The 26824-nt window shown below is 46.4% G+C and overlaps 1 protein-coding gene across 1 annotated transcript in view; it reads right to left on the bottom strand.

The window, feature by feature from the left end:
- Nucleotides 1–26464, bottom strand: part of GluClalpha (glycine receptor alpha 1) — a 689081-nt gene extending 662617 nt beyond the window's left edge. Inside the window, exon 1 of the mRNA XM_070537219.1 lies at nucleotides 26325–26464. The gene's annotated coding sequence lies outside the window, so the exon portion shown is untranslated. The remainder of the gene's footprint in view (nucleotides 1–26324) is intronic.
- Nucleotides 26465–26824: the final 360 nt, after the last annotated feature.

Genomic DNA, 26824 nt, shown 5'->3' with positions numbered 1-26824 from the left:
CCCCCAACCCCCAACCCTACACGAGAGGACTGCGAAGCGGCCCTGCTAGGCTGCTCAGACCTTCAGGCCCAAAAGGCCTTGGTCCAGAGAGCCAGGACGGCGGCTTCGACCGATGGGGTCCCAAACTAGGGACACCACCTAGTATGTGGGTTCTCACTAGTGGGTTCACACCTCTCTTTATTATGCAATAAAAGCTTTTCACCACCACAACCAATCACCTCTCGAGGCGGAACACCATTTGCGGCTGCAGTACACTGTAGCCGCAGCCTCGAAAGAGGTGGTGAGCGTTTGGTTTCCTAAACTCCAATGAGAAGTGGACACTCCGTCAACGTTACGTTCAATCAGCTCAGGCCGAAACAGACAGGTTGCGCCCGCAGTATCGTGGGTGTATTGAAAACGTGTTCTGTATCGTGTTATACTGAAATGTCATGCAAAAAGCAAAACCTTCAGACTCCCAACCGATTCGGCAAGCTCGAGATACCGAGCGACAACGCCTAGCCCGCATATTAGAAGATATTAGAAAGTTTTCGAATAGGGGGTCCCTATCTTTGCTGCCCAGAGAGCTTTACACACACAGCCTTTGCATCACGCGAGAGCAATGTGTCTTAGAGTAAGGTTTAGCGCTCGCTCTTTGCGTCTTGCTCTTGCAGCACTTAGGGGAGCGAAAACGGAAGCTTCAACAAAAAGTAATTTAAACCACAGCAAAATAATTTCTCTTTCGATGCGTATTTCATTAATAATAACAAGTCCGTGGACCAATGTGCAGTTGTGTCATGTTAAGCTCTGAATACAATATCGGCCGACTGGGAAACGAGACGGGTAACTCCCTTGTTTTTAAGATGAAATAAGTGAAACTGAAAACCTACGGTATCGTTCATTGCTTTTGATGGCTGAAGGTGAACTGAGGCTGAGTGTCGTACAAGGCGAGAGCTCTCGCCACAACGGATGCGGCCATGTTCGTTTGGGGCCCTATCCTACAATTTTCTACTATCTTACACCATGGGTGCACCCTGGGCCCCCACCAAAGGTTACACCTTAATATTCGCGTTACGTACTCGTAACCATCTTGTGAATTTTTCTTATAGACGGTGGCCTTTAGACTAGGGTCTGAATTCGTAATAGAAGCTTCCAAGATCGTCGAAACCGTTGATGTTTTTACCACAATTGTGCGAAACTGATCACTATATAGACTCAGTATTGATTGAAAGTTTTAGCCCTTAGAAACTGTGGTAACGACTACTAATGATTCGTTTTAAATCCGTTACCTTTCTCGTTATTTTTCTTTTAGGGTTTTATTTGCAGCCCATCGCGACCACCTCACGTGTATGCTCAAGGAAAACAAGCACTACTGGCGCGCAGCGAGTCATGGACGGAACGTACGCAGCGATAAATTTTCGCGGCCGAACTTTTTCGAGGTTGCATCTGACGTATGAAACGGAGTCTAAGCAACGCAGTGAGCTAAACCTAATTTTTTGTATCGTCAGGCTTACCGTAGACACAGAGATGCAAGTACCAACTGCCGTTCGATGCGTTTGTTTGTAGAAGGTACTGTTGTATGTGAATCAGGTGTTCTTTAGAGAGAAGCGAAGCATAGCGCAGACATATGTTGCGTCAAAAGAAGTCCATTGTCTTTACGTCGACTTGTTTGATAGTCCCGTCCAAGATTTGACACGAGGACGAGGAGGAAAAAATATTTATGGAAAAAAATTTCGACAGAACCCTTCTCACGATGACTGCCGACGGTAATGCGTTATCATTGAATCAATATAGGGATACAGCGCATTATCACCATCGAAACGAGTTATGTATGAAGCGTGTACTGTAATGGGACTCCTCTTTAGCGCTTCCCTAAGAACACTCGGCGTCATTCAACGCCGCCCCTGCGATGTCTGCGCGTGACCTCCGAAATGCATGACGCGCTGGTGCGTGCGAACGCCGAGAGATGCGTCACGAGGCAACAGGGTTCCACTAGCGCTTCTCTCTCGTCACGCTACGCCATCTAGTGACACTGTCGAGAAGTCTGCTCTTGTCCTCCGAGACCAAGAGCGTGGCGCGCCGATTTCGCGAACGCTGAGAATTGTTCTCACGCTTGCCGCACACTCCATGGCTTATATTCAGTGACTCAAGCTGGCGGAATGTTCATTGAAGAGCTGCACATACCCAGTGCATTCATGACGCAGCTCGGTAAAGCGTTGGCATGAAAGACGTTCTTTTAAAAGCGATGCATGCCCAGTGCATTTGTGGCGTAGGCTGCTGATGCGTCGGGTTGCTCTAATTAAGAAACTCTTGGGACGCGAGTTCAATTTCACTCAGAATCGAATAAATTTTAAGAGACCTTCTTCGTGACCCAAGTTGGGCATCAAAGAGGCTCCTTGAAGACGAGTGCATACCGATAAACACATATCCAGGGCTCCAAGTGGCAGTCGAACAATTAATTCGAAAAGTGGTACCTGCGCAGTCCCGCATCTTACAGGGACCCATGTAGGCGTGAAAGAGGTTCGTTGAAGAGGGGCACGTATGTAAACATTGCCACATACTCAGTGAACCAAGCTGGTATGAGGGTAATTTTCAACCCTGTAACCTCAGCTCTATTCGCTACTCATTCGGCCACGAACTACTCAGTGACCCAGGTAGACGGAAAACGGTTAGATAGACACGTACATACATAGACAGAAACAAACAAACAAACAAAAATGTACATATAGTCCCTGAAAAGTGCATAGCTTAAGAATGCTAACGCATTAAAAGATCATAAAACAAGAAGCAAAATGTCTTCTTGCTTAAGCTTCAATAATTAAAACAGCGTTTTCTTTAAAAAGGTAACTGGAACGCCAATGTATTTCGTCGGATACCTTGAAAATATTCTCGAAACTGGTGCAGTCACGAGAAAAAGTTAAGGATGCGAACGCGGTTTACTGTGGATATTTCTCTGTCGTCGAGGGTGAGTGTGATGTGAGGTATTAAGTTTTCGTCGGGATTTCTATCGTACGACTAATAGTTCTGACATCTCGGGGACACTTCTGTGCCACCTGTGGCTTGGCGTAGTATTCACGAACGCCCTGCTTGTGACAACTGTGGCTGCGAGGAGATGATCAAGTGCCTCCTCCGCGTCTGTCCCCGCCACACTGTGGCAAGTGCCCGTGAGCTCGAAAAACTTGACAATCACCCCTTCACAGAGGAAAAAGTTCTAGGATACTTGTCCAGGTGGGTTTCGGTACTCATGGCCTTAGGAACTCTGCTCAAGTTAAGGGCTTGTGAATTGTGCGACAGACTTTGAAAGTTGTAGCGCGTAGCGTAACGTCATTGTACGCATTTCCCCCCTTCACTCTTCTTTGTTTATTTTACCTTTTATTTCTTTTAGCCCTTCCCCACCACAGGGTAGCCAGCCGGCACTTACACAGGCTAACCTCCCTATCTTCAATTCTATTTTGTCTCTCTCTCTCCCTTCTAGGGGGAGTACGGAAGACTGCGTGCTTTTGAATATTGCTGTACGACGTCGGTCGCTTGTTGGATCACGACTGCTTCTCGCCTTCAAGACTAGTTGTATTAGAGATAGTGATATCATTGGCGTATATTACGTGCCTCATTCCGCTGATTGCGCCGAGTTTTCATGCTAGTTTCATAACAACGATGGTAGAAAGTGTAAGTGATAGAACAGTACTTTGTGGAGTACTTTTGTTGTGGGTAGGTAGCGCCGGTGTTATGAGTGAACCAATGCCTATTGTGTCCGTTCGTTTGGGTAGAAAGGTGCGTATGTAGTTATAAGTGTTACGACCACGGTAGGTGATACTCAGCTTTGTAAGGATGGTGTGGTGAGATGCGTTCAGGAACTTCTTCCTTCAACTGCAGGAGGATGTAGTGGGTGAAAGATGGGGCCGTAATTCGGGAAGAAAGTCGTTAGATTCTAGGAAGGGTTGAAGACAGTTCAGAATGACGTGTTCCAGGAGCTTCCCTAGGCACGAGGTCAGGGATATTGGTCTCATATTTTCTAAGCTGGGGTGTTTACCTGGCTTTAGAGTGAGGATGATGTCCGCGTGCTTACAATAAGCTATTAGCCTATCGCTTCCCAGTGATGATTAAAGAGGTCGGTAACAGTTTCAATGGTGCCGTCATTAAGACTGCACAGGAGTTATTGAATTTTTCCTTGCCTGGATAAGTATATTACTTGAATGCATAGATCACTTGTTGGAACTCAGACATAGTAATTGAATTGAACTGAATTGAATTGAATCGCCGGGTCCTACATGCAGAAATCGACGTTAACTGTGAGGTTTTACTGTCACAATGATCCGTGCTTGCGTGTGCAGTTGCGACAATTCCATTTCCCGATTAGGAGTGTGTTTTTGTTCCTGTAATTGTTCTTGCTACTTATCCTGTCTTGCGCGGGCACCGGCAGGATGTCAATGATGTAGTTCCTGTTGCGCCATTGTTTTCATCTTCTTACGCCATTGCTCTTTTGCGTGCCGTGCTTTTTCGATTGCATTTGCCAGCTGCTGGATGCTTTGTTGCTTGGCCAGAATCTGCTATGGCAGTGCATCGTCTTTATCCTTGACGTGTGCGATTTCTGTCGTGTGTTCTTGCTGATTCCGCTAGAAGCATGGGTTCAGAAATTTCCGAAGATGATGGCGAACAGGGTGTGCTTATTGGTGTGGACTCTTGACTGGCGGCACATTTGGCGTATAGTTCTGCAATGCGTGTGCGAAGTTTGTTGTTTTACTCGTGGAGGCGTTTGTTCTTCTCTCTGGGGGTCTTTAGTTAAAATTTGCTTTTGAATATTGTGTATGGCGAAAGAATTGTGGGGTGTAAATGCTGGGCGTAGGTGTGGTGAAAGGGTGCTGTTTTGGGGGACTGTGTGAATGTGTGAAGGGAAGAGCCGTGCTGACCAGCGCACCGTTCATGACCCCTGTGCAGAAGGTCCGCTGGGGCTCCGGGTCGCTCCCAATTGGTTCCGTGAGCAGGAGCGGGGCCTGTATCGGGAACGCTTGCGCAGCAGGTCCGTGCGTGACCGGGACCTCAGTGGTGAGGGGTCCGGGCGGCTGGTCCTTTGTCACGTTGGGAGTGTATTCTTCAGTTGATCAGGGCACTCCCTGGAAGCCGTAGGATGGGGTCCGTGGCATAGGCCGCAAAGGGGTTGACTGGGGTGGTCCTGAATGTGGTTCCATTCAGCACACTGGGGCACGTGTCGGCTTCTAGGGTTAGGCATACATCAGTCCAATACGGCAAACTTGTGTGGTTGGCCGGTATGGTTTTACTTTCCCGCTGTTATATCGCACGTATCGCACGTATCACAGCTTTACCTGTGATAGTGATCACTTGCCAGTGTAAAAGTAGAACATGTACCTTCTTGCCAGTGAATGATCACAGTGGTTTGTCCGAGCATCCGGGCGTGGAAGATTTCTCAGACAGATTCGTAGAGCCCTTTCAGAAAAAAATATGAGAATTTTTACGGGATTGCAGTGAATGTCCAATTTGTCGGCACTGTAAGGAGCCGCCACATATACCGTAACCACAAGTTCCCGACCACCCAGGTGAATAGTGGTGACGTGACGGATGGTCATAGCAGACCTATTCGTTCGGTCTGCTAGAAATAACTTTTTTATTTTATTTGGTTGATTCATACAGTAATGGTTTGTAAGTGCTCAGTGGTGGGGTGCTGACATACTGTCTTGATGCCTTCAGCCCTTGTGACATGGCCCAGGTGGCAAGGATGAGACTCTTTTGGAGGCGGATGTTGACTCTGAGATCATTTCGGGTCAGCAGAGAGAGTTGGGGTAGTTGGGAGACCGATGAGCATCCAGGTTTTAGAGGCGGATTAGTGGCAGACGGTGTTTTCTTCCGTCCGTACACAACAGTGAGCAAGTCTCAGCCGAAAGTGTCATCAAGAACAGGGATGTGTTCGTGCTCGAGATGCATCTCGGTACGGCCATTGGTGATAATTGGTGTACGCCGCACTGGGTCAAGGTCTTCGGCTACACCGCTGGGGATCTAAGCCTAACTTCGCCTAGGCCTAGCTCTAGAGTGCGGCAAAAGGTGACGTAATCTATACTTTTGGTTAGGGTTGGTGGGGCGCACACCTTTTATGATGTTTAGAGTCCGGTAATTAGTAGAGCAAGAGACTGACAGTACCGATTTGGGTGTCCACGTGTTCTGCTCGACGTAAGAAGTGGATTGGTGCTGGTTGTGGCAGCGTTGATTGCAGTTATCTGGGGGTTTAGTGATACAGATGCCCTTGCGCGGTATCACCGCTCCGGTGACCTCGTGGTGGCCGCTTCAACACTCAATAGCAAGGATATCTGATACACTGTAATTACAGAACATGCGTCAAAAAATGCAAGTAGGTGATCGTCTTGCATGCCTGCATAAAAGTGCACCAAATAATAACCCGACAAATCAGACGGCACGAAAATGCGATGAATCTGCATCAATGACTACACAGCACTGCTTTCGCATTCTGATAGCATGCTCTGAAGGCGAAACTTTCGCATGCAAAATAATATGTCAACCTTTTTTGTCCGTACCTTGCACGCCCTTGTCGACTTAGTCAACTGAAAAGTTGGCACTCCTGTTAACCTGTTCCTGTTTCTCTAAAGCATTCGTCTCATGCCAGGTCCATCTCAGGACGATATTAACTGCAATGACAACGTATTTTTATGAGGTTTCTGGGAGGAATATTTCGATATTGGCGCTAGCCTGAAGATTTCTGGAATGGAGCGATTGCATTATTCATTACTCATCAGTTTCAATTTTTTTTTTAATTTCAACATATGCACGAAAGGGAATAATGAAAACCTCGATTAGTTAATATATTTAGTTGGCTGCATGGACATTGCGATTTGCCGTGAAAGAAGTGCAAGCGCCAGGAAGTAAACAACCTGAAGAGGCCGGATTGTATTATCTTTCAGACATCATTTCCTCTAAATCTATTCGAGCCGACGAATGAACAGAGTAGGTGTTTAGCACGATATTTGACTTCGACGATGGTGGCGGCATTTTATTTTCATTTTTGTCATGGTGTAGGTTGGTCGGTTTCTTAAAGTTTAGAAAATATCAGATGTTCTTTAGATAATAGATTTCTTTACTGCCTGTCGCAGATAGCAAAATTTTAATCCTTAAACAGATTGCATGAAGACCTGGACATTACTTGTACAACAAATCAAACTTGTGCGCGTAGTTGTCTACTCTTTTTGCTCCCGCTATAAGCCTGTTTGTTTAGAAACGTGAATGCAACATTCACTTAGTAAAAAAAAATATTAATTATACTTCTAGCTAAATATTTTACTGCATGTATTGCAATTTACAATATGTCCCCGGTGAGCTTTCAAGCCATATCCACTTGGGACGAAATTTGAGGACGGCCCCAATTTCTGGATGTGCGCTTTAGAGTTTGCGATAAAAGCTTCTAAGGTAAACTTGGAGCAAATAGAAGTACAAGAAAGGATACCTGGGACGCAGATGTATTGTGTTATACTTTGGAAATGTATATCAAAACTGATGCCATCCTCAGAATTTGTTCCATGTGGATACGCTCTGTGAACTCAAGCAGCTCCGTTGGCAGATAATTCAGAGAACACAGCATGCTTACATTCAGAAAAGAATGTTTTCTGGTTTTCTCTGACAAACGATTTGAGAACATTAATTGTTCGCAAGCCAAAGTTTTCTTGGTATTGCTGCTGTATTTTTTTTTATTTGTGGAGGCTATAGTTTCACCCCAGTGCTCCTCTGTTTGGAGGAGTTGCTACAAAACCCTTCCACCAAATATTGCAAATTCTTTACCCATACCGTCCGCGATGAACTTTTATAAGAACTAAAACCGGGGCTCCGGTTGGGTCTGCCTGCTTTGGGGGAAAGACGAGTATAATATTTCCAGTCACCGGAATTCTTAGCATAACGATAGAAAAGTCAGCGACTCCTGTGCGTTTTTTTTTTATGTACACGGAGGTTGCATGGAATTACGGCCAGCTTTCTTCGTCGCTATCTTATACACCCGAAAACTTTTTTTTATCCTCCAGATGTACACTGAGCATGCGGTACTTAAAAAAATGCATAACAATAAAGAACGAAACAACTGAACAAGGAAGCCATCGTGTGTTCGTTTATCCCAGCTTCCTCAAGAAGCCGGATTTGAAAGAGCACGCAGTTTGTCCTAAGAATGAAAGAAAAAAAACTAAGATGCACCATTGCTTCCGCTTGAATCCTTTGGACCCTGCCCAGCGAAAGAGCAACGGCAGAAAGAAGAAAAATGGAGCAAAGAGTGGATGAAAAGAAGAAATACGCTGAACTACGCATGAGAAACGCGCGGACCAAATCAAGACGCTTTATTTTTATTATCACCGCAGCAGATCCCTAACTTCATATGCGTCGAGCAGATCTGTCCGACGAGTAATCCGAAGGGGGCTCTGGTGAATGTGCAATTTTCCGCCACAGAAAGCCCATGGATGGGAAGAAAGCGAGATCTCTGGCTCCGAGGGACCCGACGCGGCCACTGCTGCCGCGCGAATATTGTTCACGCTTGTCGCTTCGCGAAGGATGCGTTTTTTTTTTACCCATCTTTCTAAATGCTTTCTGTTCTTATCTTCCTTCTGCATCTTCGTCGCTTTTTCCCCCCGTTATCTTTCTCTCCCTTTTCGTGGTGCTCACAGTCGTGCTCACGCAACGGAGCACCGCGCTCACTACGCTCGAAAGGCAACCGCCCCTTTTACAACGTTCTCGACTTCTGTCGATGACGTTTCCCGTTCTTCTGTCGTTGCGCGGGTGTCTCGTTTTGTTTCGTTCGGCTTCTGTCGTTACGAGACAGCGCGAGCTCGAAATTCTCGCCTCTGGCTTCTCTTACAGGCTCGGCGACGTACGAGAAGTGCTGCGGCACGCCGCGGGAGAAGAATGCACGGCAAGGGTGCCAACTTGCCGGGGCGAGAAACGCGGCGGCGACGACGGGATGAATTCGGGAGAGTGTCAGACTGGGCGGCTCTCTCTCTCTCTCCCGGCGCCTTCCTCGTGCGCAGTGGCGTGCTCCTCCTGCCAGCGCCGCTGTCTCCTCCTGCGCCTCCGGCTTCACCGCTACGCCTTGGAGGCTCGCGGGCAGGGAGCATGAAACGCGTCATATTTCGCGGCGTCCCATTCTTTTCGTGTCCTGCGACGCTTAAAGTCGAGAGAGACTCGTCGGCGCATAACAGCGAGAGCGGCGCGTGCCTACAGATATTGTATTTCAAAATCTGGTTTCTACAGCGCCGCTTTCATACGCTATGCGATGTCTCGCTCAGCGACTGCAATTCTTTGGCACAATTATGCACAACCGCGGTGTGCCACGCTCTCCGCATGCTTGGCGCGCAACGCGTAGACTCCGCTCGCAAACCAGCGTTTCGTGCCACTGCTGGTGGCACACGTGATTTCGTTTATCCAAACGTGTAGTCGGTTTTACGACAAGCTGTTTACTTCTGTTAGTCCGGCGCATAACAGCAGGAAAAAGCGCCACAATGCTCTAATGACAAATCGGTAATGCTCCTATGGATTGCTATTTTGTATGAGAAGTCGGCCAAGAACATTACGTGAGTATACTAATATCGTTTGCAAGATCTGGCAGTAGCGCCATGAATCGGCAAGTGTGGGAATCTTTTTGTTGAAAGAGACGCTCCCCGCCGCTTCAATCCTTGCCGTCGAACGGGAAAAAAACTCACCACTAAGCTTACTAAAATTCGCCCGATAACAGAGAAGCTAGCCCAGCCGAAGCCGTTCTCGCCAAGCCTCTGAATTGAAACGGGTTAAAGTCACGGTTTTCGAGCAGGCATGCTTTTTTTTTCTGTTCTTGTGCACATATGACAGTTAGAAGAACTGTTTATCTGCAAAATTGAAAGCACCGTAACGTCTTAGCTTCAACACTGACCCTTTAAATATTTCGCATTTTTCCAAAGCGTAAAAAGAACTGCTGCAACGTTTTGCTGCTGATTTTGCTTCCAAGTAGCCGCGCAGGTGGGTACCGAAACTTCATATTTCTGGTCAAAATACGGTATAACAAAATTTCCCACAAAAACGTAAGTGCAAATTGATGGAGGACGTGATGGTAGAGCAGATAACATTACAGCGGATAAGCAGGCCTTCCGACATCATGCAGCATGCGTGTTTATTTTCCCTACGCTCCTGAAATTTTGGCAAAGTTTATTCTCACAATTGCAATGCCCTCTGCATTTTCTGGTACACGTTGTACCGCAAAGTCTACTTCAGTAGTTAATTATTCATATCGTTTATATTCGCCAGCGTAACCTCTTGAACACCTGCCACGCTGACGAACAACGTGCAGTGGCGAGTTACCTACAATAGGCTACCGTCCGGCTTCACACTTGTTCAGTTGCATTACTGCGTTTCAGATAAGTACAGCAAAGAAAAAACAAAAATAAAGTAAAATGTAAACTAAAAAATTAAATCATGGGGTTTTACGTGCCAAAACCACTTTCTGATTATGAGGCACGCCGTAGTGGAGGACTCCGCAAATTTCGACCCCCTGGGGTTTTTTAACGTGCACCTAAATCTAAGTACACGGGTATTTTCGCATTTCGCCCCCATCGAAATGTGGCTGCCGTGGCCGGGATTCGATCCCGCGACTTCGTGCTCAGCAGCCCAACACCATAGCCACTGAGCAACCGCGGCGGGTAAAATGTAAACTCAAACTACATGTCAACGCCTTTAACACCAGTTTGGCGCATGCTAAGCAGCAGGGCGCATGTTGCTGCTTTTAAAATTTGATATTTTGGCTATGTCTTACAATGAACTTTTTGAGTGAGCAACATAGCAAGTCGAACTTCGGTTCGAAGTTCTCATACAAACCCTTCCTCTTTCCCGCAAGAAAGAATATGGAGAAAAGTATGAAATACTCGAACAGTAAATTTTCTATGCCAGTAAGTGTTGTAGTCGACATTCCCTTTGGTCAGGTAAAATCATTGTTGGAAAAGAAGCAGGTCACTGATCACAGTCAAGACAAAACGACACTTCAAGATCCGTACGGATCCACTGGTGACAATGTCTGTGAACGACGGATCCATACGCACCTCGAAACGTTCTCTTGTTTCGGCTATGATCAGTGAGCTGCTTCTTCTATAACAGGTAACTGTTGGTATAGCACACATTTCACTGTAATGTGAGTAGCCCTCACACGCCGTCTGGTGAAGTACATATCTTGTCGTGTTATGCCTTGCTTGTAGCCGTATTCATTACATTACATGATGCAGGCAGCAGATAATCCATGGTTTTATTGAAAAGCGCATGAAAGCCACCCATTTCAGAAAGTGCTGGGCTGCAATGGCAAAATTTTTCACATTAAAAAGCTATTGTTGCGAACACACATAGTTTTCGTTTGTTTGTTTGTTTGTTTGTTTGTTTGTTTGTTTGTTTGTTTGTTTGTGTGCTAAAAGTGACGTTAGCCCTAAGCAATATCTAGACTTGTCTCACAGGCTTCAGTACTATGTCGTTAAGCTTTCAGCAAATTACCAAATTGAAATTACTAAATCAAACCCAAAGTGCAGCCATCGCACGAGGCCTTCGCTGAGCGCCAATATAAGGGCATATGCGACAGGAGAAACTGGTGTAACTGTTGAGAACGGGGCCACTGGGAGGCTATGAGACGACGTTTTCTCGGGGCTATCTATCTATCTATCCATCTATCCATCTATCCATCTATCTATCTATCTATCTATCTATCTATCTATCTATCTATCTATCTATCTATCTATCTATCTATCTATCTATCTATCTATCTATCTATCTATCTATCTATCTATCTATCTATCATCATCATCATCGTCATCATCATCATCTATCTATCATCTATCTATCATCTATCTATCATCTATCTATCATCTATCTATCTATCTATCTATCTAACGCACGACGCGACAGCTTGTTTTCGGCTGTGTGCTGGTACCACCGCTGATTCGACACCTCTGCTCGCAAGTGCACCCGTCTGTGCTCCTGGTCAGGGAATGCTGCGACCGGCCACTGACGGCAGCAAGTGGTACTTGTCGAAGGACATGCCGCCTATTCTGCGTTTCTGACACGATCAGTGGCGCTCGTTTACTTCTCCACACAGGAGCCCAGGTCAGCGTCATACCGGCCTCTTGTGCAGAACGCCGTCGCAAAGAACAGACCTGCCCGCTCCAAGCGATAAACAACTCCGCCATCCACACATACGGCCAACGGTCTCTTACACTTAACCTTGAATGCGCCATACGTTTCGCTGGATTTTGATTATTACTGATGTCTCGCAAGCTGTTCCCGGCGCTAACTTACTCAGTTTTTTCAACCTTGCGGTAGACATTCATGCTCATCGCCTCATCGATCTCAGCACGCGTCTCTCCATCAACGGTGTACTCTGCACCACCTCGCCGACGGGACTTCGAACTCCAGCACCCGCTTCGCCGTACGCAGAAACTCTCGCTGATTTTCCTAATCTTGCGAAGCCGCATACGAGAGTCACCACTGAAGCACTCGATCACTCACCCCATTTTGACCACTGGACTTTACTCGGCCCCGGCGACTGTCTGGACCCCGCCTCGCCATCACTCACCGCGAGTTTGAGCACATGCTTGAACTCGGCATATTGCTGCCTTCCTCAAGCAACTGGGCATTGCAGCTCCACATGGTGCCAAGAAAGATGCTGGCGACTGGAAACCACGCGGGGATTACCGCGCTACATTACACCTTACCAGTAAGGATTACACCTTACCAGACCGCTATCCACTTCCTCACATACAAGACTTCACACCGAATTTGGCATGGTGCACGATCTTCTGTAAAATTTATTCAGTGAAAGCTTAACATGCCAACTTGGGTCACCGGATTTGCACCACTCGGTCTGTGCTGGCCTTCAATGAACCTCCTCGATGACATCTTGGGTCACTGGGTATGTGCCATTATGTGCGTTCCACTGAGCGGAATCGAACACATGTAGCAAGGGTTCCCCAAGCACATCAACCATACGCATTTGCAGGCTGCGCCACAAACTGACTGGGTATGTACAGCTTTTCACAATGAACGCCTTTCACGGCAACGCCTCTCACGACTTCTCGGCAGCGCTACTGGATGGCGCAGCGGGTTCAGAATGAAGCTCGATAGAGGAGCCCAGTTGTCGCATGACGCATTTCTCAGCGTTAGCCCGCATCGGCGCGCCACGTATTTCCGAAGTCAGGCGCAGGCTTCGCGGCGGCGGCGGTAGATGGCGCCAAGTGTTCTTAAGGAAACGCGAAAGAGGAGTCCCACTGCAGTACAAACCTGATACATAACTCGTTTCGACCGGGGCAATATCTTGTTCCCCTATATTGATTCAACGATAACGCATTACCGTCGACAGTCATCATGATATGGGTGATACGTGGTTTTCATGTGGATTTCGAATATATAATCAGTTTTATAGTGAGTTGCACGGCTTTTGTTGTGTGCCATGAGAACGTGTAAAATGTAGGTCAGTTTGCTCCCCCGCCCCTTTTCTATCACTAAACTTCCATAACTACGGATCACTCGTATTCCTTCGCATCAAATGTAGAATGCCGAAAACTAACTAAGAAGTGCCTATAAAATGTGTTAATACAGGTGTAAAGTTAGAACCTGGAAAGTATTAAATTTAATGTTCATACATTAGAAAGTGGTACTTGAACTTTCTTACGTATTAACGTTACATTAAGTTTAAATGAGATAATGGCACTCCCCTCACATACTAAACAAAATCTGGGCGAAGTTTAATCCAGATCTGAGCATCAGAACAAAACAAGATAGGCAAACTCAATAAATTTGGCAAAAATTGCATTTTGAGAAAAACGCATTTTAGAGTTTAATACCCAGACGCAGCGTTCGAAAAACACTGCGAAGGCATGTTTTTTTTTATTTCTTGCTTCGTGGCAGCTCGCGCAAGCGTAGTTTTTAGAGAATGCAGCTTGGTTGAACAGCTCATGCGATCCACAATGGTGAGTGCCTGCGCTGTGTCCGCGGAGGGACGCTAAAGATATAGCGCACTTTCGGGCTTTTACCGGCCACGTTGTGCTCTTTAAATGTGATTTTAAAGCATTTTTATTTTGACTTTAGCTTCGATTTTTATCGTCATGAAATTATCGAAACTGAACTGGACAAAACAAGTAAAAACACAAATACGGTATTTTCTGAGAAGGAAACGTGTTTTTCGACTATCACAACCCCCTTAACGACCGTCGTTTACAACTCCCGAACTTAACTTCAGTGCGTCATTTTTACGTGCAAGATTTGTGTTCACGTGTTCTTGCGGACTGTGAAACTTCTTGATGTAAAAATTTTATGTGTGTTTGAAGCAACCTTGAAACATTTATTAGAACGCAATTCCTGGGATTCGACAATCTAGCGGAGAGTGATGCGGTCATCGAATTTGGTCGCTGACAACTGACTGCAAACTAATGCTATATTCCCGATATTATCGCCATGTTACTTGTGGCTATCTAATGAATGGATTGTAGTTAATATCGTAACTCAGGAACGTTGTCAATATACAACCCATACGCGGTGAAATACGAAAATATACTGACATCGGGAGAGGGCTGTGGAGAAAATTCTTAGTGTACAGTCATGCAGTTGTCAAAATAAGTTGAAGGAGAGAACTGTGTCATGCTTACCTAGTATCTAGTAATCTTACCAAACCATTCAATTGTTCAAGTGATCATTCTAACCAGTCCGCTTTCAAAGTAAAAATTCAGGGGTTTTACGGCCCGAAATCCTGAAACGATTATGAGGCACGCCGTAGTAGGAGACTCCGGAATAATGCTCACCACCTGAGGTTTATTAACCTTCGCCTGAATCAAAGTGCACGAGCACATCTTGAATTTCGACCCCCTTGAAATGCGGCCGTCACAACTGGGATCGAACTCGCCCCCTGAATTTTAGCAGCGCAACACCACAGTAGCTACCACGGCGAATTGCTTGCATAGATAAGGTAAATGGTGGCCAACATTTTACCATCTCTACGCTGCCAAATCAGCCATCTGCTAAGTCAGCATAGTTGCCCAAACACTGCTTGTCGCATTACCTTGTTGATACAGTAGTGTGCACACGACCTGTGTCACGACCCCTAGCACCACCATCAGCTTCGTCTCACGACGTGTGACGGGCTCCATGTGCAAACGTAGTTTCGCTCACCTGAACGTAAGCGAAGAGCCGTTAGCTCTGATCGTTAATTACCGGCATGAATATTTACAAGCTCCGAGTTCAAATTCCAGTTCAGCAGCACAGAGTAACGGGCTTCGTTTTCGTATGAATGAGAAGGGATCGAATTATAGTAATGCGACACCGTATAGTAACACCACAGTAGCAGTGGTGGCCGACTATAGCAATAACGCAATGGTACTAGAATTAAGTGCCCGTTAAAAAAGAGTCCAAAATTCTTCGTGGTGTCGGTAAGTAAAACTTCGATTTTTTTATTATTTTTTCTATGGGAATCTACAGCATTTTCTCTGACTGCGACGACGATGACTTCCAGCTAAACCAGATCTGCCTGCTTCCTCCTTGTCCTGCAATGACGTGATCTGGTACTAAGGAAGTTCTCTCGAAGGGAAGTTTGCCATCAGTTAATTATAGTAATGCGCCGACTATAGAAACGGCCGCCGCCTGCAAGGCGGCGGCCGTTTCTACAGTCGGCGACTACCTAAGAAAAACGAAGAAGCTCCACCCGCAATACGCAGTGGACCTGCTCTTCACCTCTGAAAGACAGCGCAACCAGCTGGAGTCCGTTCACAGGTTAACAACCCCGGTCGGCTACTGTGAATGCTAGGCTAATTATAAAATTAAAGATAGTTGTCTCATGCTAAAATATTACCTCTGGCTGAGCAGTGGCACCAGGACGCCCTATAAAATCTGCCTAGATGTTCAGGTTGCATCCTGGAACCAGTGAGACAAAGACCGAGCAGTACAGAAAACATTTGTTTCAAACTCGCGAAATTGACTGACCTCAGGTAAATAAGCGAATATAATTGACTGACGCATCCATGCAAATTTTGTTTTAGTTGGTCAGGGTAAATATAACCTTGTAATTTTTACGTTTTCACCGACTAAAGGTGTGTACGGACTCCTTTCAAGGTACCTGGAAAAACGGTGGAAACTTCTGGGTCAAATTGCATGTACCGATCATCTCCATCAGTATGTCACAGGGAAAGTATACAAAGACATTGTGGAATCAACTTATTTATCAACACCAGCCCATACTTGTTTTATTCTCCCCAATCATCCACAGGTTAGTGGAGAAGGGGCCACCGATTGGCGCTAAATACAGACAGGGGTATTCCCCCATCTAAAATTGCTGAACATCATGTATCCACTCACTATAGAGGCAACTGCCATCGATGCGGTGGAATACCCACCTTAATACATGCAACCTGGGAGTGCATTAAGCGCCCTCATAGGCTAAATAGCAATAACACAATGGTACTAGAATTAAGTGCCCGTTAAAAAAGAGTGTCCAAAATTCTCCGTTGTGTCGGTAAGTAAAACTTCGATTTTTTTTATTATTTTTTCTATGGGAATCTACAGCATTTTCTCTGACTGCGACGACGACGACTTCCAGCTAAACCAGATCTGCCTGCTTCCTCCTTGTCCTGCAATGACGTGATCTGGTACTAAGGAAGCTCTCTCGAAGGGAAGTTTGCCATCAGCGTTAAATATTCGAAATACTCTTACGTGAGTAGGGCTTCCTGTCAGCCTAGTTGGCAGGTGTTCATTTTCGAAAATGTACAAGCACAAGAGGACACATACTGGTCGAATACAGGACAAGGTGCCCGTAACAACATTGTTACTCTGAAGGCGGTGCAAGAATTATATATTCCCCTACCCTGCCAGTGAAAGCGCACTGTGTCAGTGCTTAAGGCAACCATCACAACATACAAAACTTTCCCAACATACCACATCTCAGACGCATACAGAGAATGTGATAGCGGTGTGGTACTCGCAGATTTGCCTCCTTTTTTTCTTTATAAAGAAAATCTCCTAGTATCTCACGTGCGACAGTGCCCCTGCTCTTTCTAAAATTTGCAGCTCACACGTGTGCAGCTGTTGCTCAAGGCCACACCGAGAGGCATGCAAAACATGCGTTTGATGTTAAGAATAAACACGGTGCGCATTTAAGTGCGCGTCTCTCGGCATGTGGATGTAAACTACGGCTGTGCGAGCTACAAATTCAGGGAAAGAGCAGGGGACACTATTGCGCGCGAGGTGCTAGAAGCGTTTTGAGATAGCACAAGCACTAAAGTAACAACGACTTGTTCGTCCGTGATGCACCTGGGGAGCTATTCTGTAAGAGCCCACTTAGTGGACACGTCCATTTCGTCTGCTGTTGAAGTTCTGATTGGCTGGGCTGGGCTGCGCATCAGCAGCAGCGAGGTGCCACAGCCAATCAGCACTTAAGTAGCAGACGAAATGGACGAGTCCACTAGGTGGGCTCTTACAGAATACCTCCTCTGAACACCAGGCGAGCACCGTCGACATTCTGTGCGGCGGCCACAAGACGGCCAGCACTTAGCTGGTCTTCCTGGGGCGGACACGTAGAACGTTAAGCTGCCTGGCTGCAGCTGACGAAGTGGCAGCATCGAGAAAACTTGCCTAAAGTCGCAACTACGCGCACAGTCCGTGCCTTAATCATTACCTGTTTCGACGGGAGACACTGCAGCCACCACACTGGCGCCGATTTCGCGAAGCAGTTTTGCTGCCGAAGTCGTCCGGCATTAAATCCAAGGAAGCGGGAGGGCCGACTTGCAAACGGCCGCCGTCTTTCCCGTTGAAGCCCGGAGTGGACGTAGCCGAAATCCTTCAAATTGGGGATAAGCCTGCGAGCCAGACGCGCTGCTGACTAGTTCCTATACGCCTCGAATCGGCTGCCTGCAGCAGCTAAGTCTGAGATAATTAGAAGGATTACGTCGCGGCCAAGTTACTTTCTTTTATCAATGTGGTCGTTGCGTGCCATTTCAATTTCCGAAGCCGAATGCCAGTAGTTTTTTTTTTCTCTTCGCACTTTCCGAAGCTACGTTTCTAGCTTTCCTGGGGTGTTCTAATTTTTTCATTTTGACTTCTGTGGAAGAAAAACACCAAAAGTAGTTATATTCTCTATTTTCGCCGTATGTGAGAAAAGTGGATATCGACGAAGCATTAATAAAGCTCTGTCTCCCCCATTCCTTCGATGATGATTTTGATTTCAACCTAGGATTTAGGAATTGGTACTTTCAAATCTCGTAGCTTGACAGTAATGATCTATTAATTAAAATTTTATTCATACGTGCACGTGTAGGCCGGCTGTGAACAAAGTGTATAGTTTTTCTTTTTTTTTAAGACTAGTGTCTCGACTAGCGGGACGGAAATTGGGACGGGAATAGCGGGACGGGATTGAAAATTTGCGCAGTGTGAATGGAGAAAAAAAGGGAGACAAGGAGAAATGACCAGGGGCGGCTTGCACGAACATCTAATAACGAAAATAATAATGACTTTAAGAACGCGTTCTTAAATGTTCCATAGACAACGCCTAGTCCGCACAAGAACGCCTTCTTGAATTCGTTATTATTTTCGTTATTAGATGTTCGTGCAAGCCGCCCCAAGCACGCGAATGCGCACACCCAACTTTAGGTGCAGCGAAAGCGTATACGCTCTCTCTTGTACAAGCCACAGTCGCTTTATTCTGCTCGTTGCAAGCGACCATCAGAAAAATTTTATTGAAAGAATATGTTAACCTACCCACAAATTATAAGAAAAAGTTAGTTCACTCTTGTATAGGGGATAGGGACAGAGTTTACTGGTGCATATATCTGAGATGCGCTGTACGCGAAAAGCCTCAGCTGCTTCCACTTGTGCAATTTCGCCTCATCGTTCATCCAAATGTAAAAGACAGGGAAAAGGACACGAGAAGAAAAGCAGGTAAGTTTAACTACACATGTACAATGAAATTATTTTTGACTATTTAGGCTGCTTGCTCGAGTCTTTAGCTTTTCATGCAGCCATAAAAACGCTATTAAGAACCACCAGTGGCATATAGGCAACAGAGGCATGCCGGTCCCGTTCATGAGCGTGCGTAGCTTGGTCGGAGGTGTCCCTTACCGACGTTGCCGCAACACTTCTGAAGCCGCTAAACTATGTCGTGTTCATACTCGACGGTACAGTGGACTGTGCCTCATTTCATACACCATCTGCTCGTGGTGACTGTTACGCAGACCGAAATGAAAACATTGCAACACTGCACGGTAAATGAACCCCAGAGAACGACTCTTTGACAACAACGTTGCTGAGCTTTCCAACAGAAGCAAGAGCTGCAAAGTTGAGAGCCCGTCGATATTGCAATGTGAGACAACACTACGAAATATTTGACGGGGTGATTGCAGGCGCAGATGACACGGCCGAATTGCCTGCGAAAAGGCGTTCGCGGTCGTTACGGGAATCACAAAGCCGAAATAACGTCGTTTGCTGTGGCTAAATCGTCCCCGACTCGTTCTTCAACAACCATGTCACCTCCGTGCATGCGAGTTTTCGAGGAACACGGCTCAAAGCAAGCCTCTTGAAGTGATGGTCCCGCAGCTCTACAGCAATAGCAATATTGCCTACTATCGCGTTTCTCTAGTTCGATGGAGTAATTCACGAGCATGACGTGAATCTGGGCCCCCGACATGGACGACCACGCGCGGAAGGCTACATGCTTGGCTATCATGGCGGACAGAGCGGGCGCCAGGACAACAAAGACTTTCCCTGTCGTCTGCGCAGTTCACATTGCTGTTAAGGAAGCACTGACTAGATTTACCACGTGCCGCCTATTGACTGTCAGGGCAGCAGCCAGCCTCTTACGTGCAGCGCATTGGAATGGCCGACAACGCTCTCTCCAATGCCTGTCTTTGCGAGGAGACGCTGGAACACATTCTGTGCGACTGTCCTGAATATAATGTTCAGAGACACTCCATGGCGTCCGTTCTAGCGCACCTTGACAATAGACCGTTGTCAGTTGCAACCATTTTCACATATCGCCGACAGAAGACATCATAGCTGAAGGCGACGAAGGGAGTACTTCGGTTTATGAAGGAGACGGGCTTGAACAAGCGGCTGTGACAGTGATGTCACGTACCGTGCAAGAGTGATAGACTGTAACCAACGATGTGTGTGCCGTGTTATGTGCTCTCTATCTCTTCTCCCCATCTTTCATCCCCCCCATCCCGCTCCCATGTGTAGGGTAGCAAACCGGTTAGGCTAAACTGGTTAACCTCCGTGCCTTCCTTCTCCACTTTTTCCTTCCTTCCTTGCCACAGCTCGTCATTGCGGAGAAGGACTCATCCTGTACAGTGTGTTATACGGGACACGACAAGACTCTGCTTTTGCTGACCTTTTAGCTGTAACTGGCGACCGAAGATATGTCAATACACTGCACAGTAGTGTAGAACGGTGCCTGCGCTACAAACCACAGGTCCATGGTGAAGTCACGGGTGTGTCCACACTTATCATAGAGGTAATTTGTACGTGCTCTGCACTTATGTTCTGTTTAAGAGTGGGACACACTGCACCTTCGTACGAGCAAAGGAGCTGAAGTAATGGAGAGTTGACATTCGTTCATATCAAAATCATGATTACAAAGTACAGACTAGGAAAAACAACTGCAACCAGCGCACATCCCCGCAAAGGTTAGCTTGTATAACCACATGAATATAAGTAAACGCGCCACAGCGCTTCCTGAAGACAGTGAAAGTGACACCAAACTAACCGCACAATTAGAAGATTTATTTTCCGCGAAGCAAATTTTAAGAGTTTGGTATAATGCCCACCGTTTTTTGAAAGAAACATCTTTCGGGCCCACTCCCCTCCGTGTTGACGTACTTACACTGAGTGCTAAGCTTTATGTATGAAGCTCTCGTTTCTCTCTCTCTCTCTCTTCTGAGTAACCTTAACTGCGTTTTCGTGGTAGCTATGTGTTACATAGAGCTATACACGCAGTTTGCCTTTTGCAGACTAGTCAGCAGCAGTAGCAGCGTCACAAGCAGTGATGCCACGGCTGCTGATTTGTCAGTAGATCTACTGATTTTTAAAATTTTCTGCTGATTCAGTGATAAAGCGCTTGAATCTGCTGATTTTCTTGCTTTTCTACTGAAACGAAAGCGAAATCTGCAACTTTTTCAGTACAGGGGATGGATGGATGGGTGGATGGATGGATGGTCATAAAGGTTACAGAGGTTATATTAATGTGATGCCACCTAGCGAGTACAAAAAAAACGTGGTTGGCTCCGAGGTTAACATACAATCCTGCGTTTCCAGACTCTCAAACGTGGCGCTACCTCTGTCTTTGAGCAAAGTGGGGAAAAGGCATAGAGTTTCTATGCTCTATGGGAAACGGTGAATTTGTGAAAGTGGGTGCACTACCGAACTCCACAACTATGAAACGACCATTATCATCATCATGACCAACCTATTTTTATGTGCACTGCAGCATGGAGGCCTCTCCCAGCGATCTCTAATTACCCCTGTCTGGAAGATACTATACTCTAAAGCTTTCAGGTATTAACTACCGTCTGACGCCTTTGATAGGCCATCGGAGGGCTTCGCTGGTTTTAAATTCGTGCTTGACAATGGCTCTCTGGATCCCCGGGTTTTTCAAAAGTATCGCTAAGAATCTCGGGGTGAATTTTTGTACTATTTCCTGGAAGCTACAATACTTCAACAGAGTACTAATATAAGCGCTGAATTCGTGGGCTCATAAACTGAGTGCAAAAATTGAAATTAAAAATCTACTGATTTCTACTGATTTTTCGCAAAAAAATCTACTACTATTTTTTAATGTGTCGTGGCAACACTGGTCACAAGCATAATCAGGTCCACGGCAGCACAAAAGACATGCCCTGGCATTTGACTTCTCATAAGGTGTATGCGCATATTCAATTTTACCGGTGTCAATGGCATTTCTCTTCCCTGCATAGGGCGTATGCAGCCCGATTCAGAACTCAGGTTGGCTTTGCAGAAAAGAAAAATAAAATTTAAACGTCATTTAACACCCGTCCGCAATTTGAATGAACGTCTCGTTTCAAGATCTAGCGCAGTGTCGCCATCTGTTAGACATCTCGTGAAACGTTGCTCCCGTCGCGCGGTTTTCATCTCGGTATTGTCATGGTCCCTAGAATATATACTCTGTTTTATACATTGGGTGCAGCTTTTTGAAGGCTACAGAAACTTTTTTTTTATTGGCTGCGTCCGCCCTAAGAAATAGTGCGGCGTGTTTGCGAGCAAATATACGAAACTGTTCTTTATTTAGGCTCATTATTAAATACCATAGTTTTGATTCCTGAAAGGGGCGAAACTGTTATACAACTGATAATACGTTGTTTAAATCAATTTGATTCACGCTGTTTTCATTTTGGAGCTCTTTATTTGTATAATGCCGCAGCAGCCTCGCATACTTGCATGTCACCTCGCCAGGATTCATTATACGGACCTAGCGGAACACTCCTTGCCCGCTCACCCAGATGACACAATGCTCTGTAAAAATTCCAACAGATCCTGGTGACAACGTATGTCTGCACAAAGCTGGTCCCGCCTTGAGTCCATAGATGGAATGGGTAGATTCACGCAGGGGTCACATGATGGAGGAAAGCTGATGGAATGTGATACATTGTTGGGCACTGTTAAGTGCCCGTATAGTATGGCGCAAATGTCTTCTGTGACATCAATATCTGGTCGCTGTTGGAAGAGTGCCAGATCCTTAAATGGAGAACTCTACACGGGGGAGGGGAGGGGGAAGGGGCTGAGGCCTCTTACCGTCCTCGATAGGGGCGATAAGGACTTAAGATGGTCTAGCGATTCACATAAAACCGAACATCTTTGTGATTCCACCTTATCTAACCAGCATTGAATTCTCTTGTATGCGTCTAGCAGTCCGTAAATACTAGTCATGGGATACAATCCAAAGAGTGGACTGGCCCAAATTCCACTTTGTCAAGTGTAGACCTATGTCGAAGCAATTTATTGCATAATTTGAAGACACAATCAGGAACACAGTGCAAAATAATATGTGTAATCTCATGTGCATTGCGAAATTCACCGAATCCGTTATAGGACTAGAGCGATTTCGAGCGAACCGGTGACGTGCCGAACGTAGATACCGACTCACAAAGTCAATGGAGGATCTGTGTGTTTGGCGAGTCTCAGCAATAGCAAGGCAGCTAGAAATCACGTGTGGACATCCCAGGCATATGGGAATACCTATAGGAGTATCTCGAGTCGCGCTATGTGCTGGAAAGGTCTCGTAAAATTTACACGGAGTATGCTACATTTTGTCGAATTAAGGCATTGTGAACGTTGAGAATTGTTGATAGTGATGCTCCCCATGATGCACCAGCAATACTGCCAAGTACATTCACTATCACGTTGACCTTAATTTTTATGTGTGAATCCCGGCATAGCTGCCAAGAAATCAGCTCTATGCGACATTTATTAAAGGCTGTCCTTACAGATTGAGACAAATTTTTCACCTGCTTAGTAGCTATGGTGTTGGGCTGCTAAGCACGAGGCAACGGGATGAAATCCCAGCCACTGCGGCCGCATTTCGATGGAGGCGAAATGAGAAAACACCAGTTTACTTAGACTTAGGTGTACGTTAAAGAACCCCAGGTGGTCCAAATTTCCGGAGTCACCCATTACGTTGTGCCTCATAACCATATTCGTGGTACTGGCACGTAAATTCCCACAATTTCCAAGCCAATCCTCTCTCTATTAAAGAGTGGTTCACAATATTTAAGCCTTCTTGCAATGCCATCTCAATAAGGAAGGAAGGAAAAAGTGGAGAAGGAAAGGTAGGGAGCTTAACCAGTTTGGCTTAACCGGTTTGCTACCCTACACATGGGAGAGGGATGGGGGAGATTAAAGATGGAGAAGGGGGAGAGGGAGAGAGAGCACATAGCACAGCACACACACATCGTCCGTTGGAGTCCATCAATCTGGCATGGTACGCGACATCACTCTCACAGCCGCTTGTCCAATCCCGTCTCTTTCAAAAACCGAAGTAGTCCCTTTGTCGCCTTCACCAATAAAATACGCGTTTGCCCCAGGTGCCCAAATTCACGCATCATCTGCGTAAAGTGAGAATCGTAACCCAGACGGCAGTCTTTTTGCTAAATCTGCCATGACGAAGTTAAAAAGGAAAGGACTGCACGCTGCCATGTGGTAATCCCTGTTGGACGTGTTCTCATTCTTCCCTTCGGTCGTATCAGCGAATATTTCGCTTTGCACCAGTTGTAGTTTCGAAAGGACCCGTTCGTATAGGTGAATTGAGTTTGAAGACAGACGGAGAGAGGGAAGGAATCAAACAAAAGGACGTTATCTTGAAGTTGATGAAAAGGGGCAAACTGACCTGAGTTGCTAGTACTTTATCTTCAAAAAATTCTGGCAGACAGTAATGCGACCAGCATTCAAGCACTGTAGCGATCCACCTTATTGCTCGAAGTACATTTATTTAGAATCCGTATTTGTCGTTCTGCTGCTTCGGCTGTTTGTGACATACACTGTCTCAGGTGTCCGCCCACTTTGCTGTGACACTCGCTTGCCAAAGTCGGCCATGCGCATGATGGCTTGACGATGACTGTATGACGACGATGCAGTTACGAAGATCGATAGAATGAGGAAGGATGTCGATGAAATGACGAACGCGGTACGACGATGATGCGATGCCGACAATGAGATGACGATTCTGAAATGATGATGATGGTATAAGAACAACAGCGTGACTACCATGGCGCGAGAAAAATGAGAAGACGACGAGTGTACGCCGACGATGGCGTCGACGACGGCATGACGACGGTATGAGAACGGACGCATGACGATGACTGCCTGGCGACTACCCAACGATGACGATGGCATGGCAAAAGTGGCATAATCCCGATTGTATGACGGCAGCACGTCTGCGATAGGATGATGAAGAAGGAATGACGTCATGACTACAATAAGACAGCATTTCTGAAGTGATGACCATGATAAGACGACAGCATGATGACCACGGCATGACGAAATGGTACGATGACAATGGCGTGACATCGGTGGCATTACTAGCGTCGGATAAAAAAGTTAGAATGATGACGATGTGACGGCGTCACGATGGTTGTGTGACAACAAATCTATGATGACGACTTTATGACGCCGACGCAGTGCGACGGTGCCATGACAACGGTATCAGGGCAACGAGATGACGACGAGGGTACGCAGACGATAGCGTGAAGACCATTGTATGGCGACGACGCCGTGATTGCAACGGCATGACGGGAATTGGATGACGAAGCAGGAGTGACGACAATGGAGCAACCACAACGCTGACACGACGACGGTAAGACGACGAATGCATGACGACTGTTTGATGACGATGGCGGGACAATAGCATGGCGAGAATCGAATGACAAAGCTGGGGTTATGACAATTCAACGACCACGACGGCATCAGGTTGAAGTCAAAACAACAAATACATAACGATTTTATTTTGACGATGGCATGACGATGACGACATTAGAAGAGTCGGATGGCGAAGCTGGAATGACGACGATGCAACGAACGCGACGGCATCACGATCATGACAGACAGACAGACAGACAGACAGACAGACAGACAGACAGACAGACAGACGAGGAAGAGAGAAAAGACGCATGCGCTCTTTAAAACCCTTAACTAGACAGTCAAGTTTGCTATCCTAAAATCGCACGTTGAGTCAATGAGAGCCGAGTGTGCAGGCAGTGAGAGCTAGAGAATATAGTGTACTTGTGCCCATCTGCTGGACCACCCCATTAGCTCTGCAATAAACTTATACCCCGGCGAAAATGGTGAACGAACCGGTCACTATAGCCCCAGGTAGTACCTCCATTTTTACGTTCGTTCCACGTAAGTACTGTTACCTAAGCGAAATATTTGTGCATATCTGCGGCTTAATCGTGAAACGACATAAGATATTCCACATATTTAATCGGACTTATGCGGCAAGAAATAACAGTGTTATCTTCCAGTGGCAAGAAGCTAAACTGAAGGAAGAGCCGTCACTCACGAACAGTCATGTTAACTCGTCTAGTTAGCGCAGCTGCTTGTCAAATATGCACTTCCACCAACTCGCGCAAGCTTCGCTACTATTTCAATGACGCTTGTTGCACGTAGATTCCGTTATATAGCCAGAACGTTTTTTTTTTTTTTGCACATAGTTGCGCTTACTTAGCGGCACCTATGTGATACGAGATAAAGAGTGAAGGCGCCCGTTCACTGCGCCATGTGCGTCGATTAGTGCCCATAGTCTTTAGGTTGTGCAACTTTACACAGTCGCGCCATATTTCGTAATTATACTAATTCAAGACACTCACCGGATGTGAAGAAGGCACGGCTCGAAAGTGTGGCGCGGCGCACAATCCCTCATGCAGCCTATAGACATGCACGCCACTCGTGTCTTCTGCCATGTCCACAAAAGTTTTGAGGTGTCGAAGAACTACAGGGACCACGTGGCACTTGCACCGAGCACGACCTTGCTGCGTCGTGTAAGCCGCTCCAGCTCACTCTGCAGTTCGTCAGAGATAACTGAGATATCCCCGTGGCTCTAATGGTATCTTCGACTGGTCGCCTGTATGCCCCGAAGCAGAGTCGGGTGGATCGGTCGTTTCCCGAGCTTAAAGGTAGATGACAAGAGCGCAAGCCGAACGTGCGACTCGCTCTCGGAGGAGGAAATCGCTGATGCGAAACCACGTGACTACTGCCAACGTCCCATGTTTCGCCTATCCAAAGCTCCCGGCGCTGCCGGAAAACCAGCGGACGTGCCGGCGGGACGAACGTTCGTCGAAACGCCAGCATGCAGTGGCCTAGGTTGCCA

This window comes from Dermacentor albipictus, chromosome 4 (genome assembly GCF_038994185.2).
Source record: "Dermacentor albipictus isolate Rhodes 1998 colony chromosome 4, USDA_Dalb.pri_finalv2, whole genome shotgun sequence".
NCBI lineage: Eukaryota > Metazoa > Arthropoda > Arachnida > Ixodida > Ixodidae > Dermacentor > Dermacentor albipictus.
This window is presented reverse-complemented; position numbering and strand designations above follow the sequence as displayed.